The sequence below is a fragment of the Arachis duranensis genome, chromosome 3 (genome assembly GCF_000817695.3).
Source record: "Arachis duranensis cultivar V14167 chromosome 3, aradu.V14167.gnm2.J7QH, whole genome shotgun sequence".
Taxonomy (NCBI): Eukaryota; Viridiplantae; Streptophyta; class Magnoliopsida; order Fabales; family Fabaceae; genus Arachis; species Arachis duranensis.
Window position 1 is genome coordinate 106,775,113 of NC_029774.3, and position 2,082 is coordinate 106,777,194.

Consider the following 2,082-nt stretch of genomic DNA (forward strand, 5'->3'; position numbering starts at 1 on the left):
TCATGGCTCCTAAAGGAAAACAAACCAATTTAAGAGGAAAGAAAGAGAACAATCCTAAGAATCTTTGGAATCAAGAGAAGTTCTTAACCAAAGAACATGAAGACCATTATCACAAAATAATGGGTCTGAGGTCAGTGATCCCGGAAGTTAAATTTGATCTGAAAGAAGATGAATATCCGGGGATCCAAGAGCAAATTCGAAACAGAGGATGGGAAGTTCTTTCCAATCCTGAGATAAAGGTTGGAAGAAATATGGTTCAAGAATTCTACTCAAATCTGTGGCTGACAGATAAACAGAGAATGACTGGAACTGCTTACCATACTTACAGAACCATGGTCAGAGGGAAAGTTATATACTTCCATCTGGACAAAATAAGAGAAATCTTCAAATTGCCTCAACTGCAAGATGATCCTGAATCCTTTAATAGGAGAATGGTGAGAGCAGATAAAGGGTCGGATCAAGTTCTAGAGGACATATGCCCCCCTGGAACTAAGTGGATAACTAATTCAAAGGGTGTCCCAAACCAACTCAAGAGGGGAGACCTCAAACCAATTGCAAGAGGTTGGCTAGACTTTATTGGGCGTTCCATCTTGCCCACTAGCAACCGTTCTGAGGTCACTATCAAGAGAGCAGTGATGATTCATTGCATTATGCTTGGAAAAGAAGTGGAGGTTCATCATGTGATTGCTTGTGAGATCTACACAATTGCAAATAAGAATTCCACTGAAGCCAAATTGGCTTACCCAAGCTTGATCTCCTTGCTCTGTAAAGAGGCTGGGGTAAAGATGGGAGTAGATGAATTCATACCCATTGAACATCCAATCACCAAGAAGTCAATGGAAGGACAAACGCAAGACAACTCTATCAAAAGGAGGGCGCAGGAGTTCCTCCCTGAATTTCCTGAAATTGGCTACTGGGCCAGCCTAGAAGCATCTATCACCAAGTTGCAAGAAACTTTGGAGCAACTTAAGGAAGAACAGCAGAATCAGAACTGCATGCTCTGCAAATTGTTGAAGGAACAAGAGAAGCAGGGGCGTAAACTTCAACAGTTGAAACGCCAAAAATTCTCCGCTCAAATTGAGGGAGCATCCACTTCTCAAAATCAAGGTTGTTGAGTCCTAACTCTGTGAAAACCTCTATCATTAGGAGCCTATTTAAATTTTTGTTTTTTTTTTTTTTTTAGTCTCATCTTATATCTATTTTTGAGTCTTGTTATTAATTCATAATTAATAAAATTTAAAATTCATGTCTTAAAGCTATAAATATCCTATAAGTTCATCACCTCTCTTAAATGAACAGTGCTTTAATCACAAAAGAACAAGAAGTACAGGATTTCGAATTTATCTTTGAAACTAGTTGAATTAGTTTGATGTGGTGACAATAATTTTTGTTTTTCCGAATGAATGCTTGAACAGTGCATATGTCTTTTGAATTTGTTGTTTTGAGAATGTTAAAATTGTTGGCTCTTGAAAGAATGAGGAAAAAGAGAACTGTTATTGAGGATCTGAAGAATCATCAAATTGATTCTTGAAGCAAGAAAAAGCAGTGATTCAAAAAAAAACAAAAAAAAAGAAAGAAGAAATAGAAGAAAAAGAAAGAAATAAAGTTGTGATCCAAGGCAAAAAGAGTGTGCTTAAGAACCCTGGACACCTCTAATTGGGGACTCTAGCAAAGCTGGGTCACAATCTGAAATGGTTCACCCAAGTATGTGTCTGTGGCATGTATGTATCCGGTGGTAATACTGGATGACAGAGTGCTTTGGGCCACAGCCAAGACTCATGATATAGCTATGTTCAAGAATCATTATACTTAACTAGGAGAATCAATAACACTATCTGAGTTCTGAGTTCTTATAGTTGCCAATCATTCTAAACTTCAAAGGATAAAGTGAGATGCCGAAACTGTTCAGAAGCAAAAAGCTACTAGTCCCGCTCATCTAATTGGAGTTAAGTTTCTTTGATATCTTAGAGTCTATAGTATATTTTCTTCTTTTTATTCTATTTTGATTTTCAGTTGCTTGGGGACAAGCAACAATTTAAGTTTGGTATTGTGATGAGCGGATAATTTATACGCTTTTTGGCA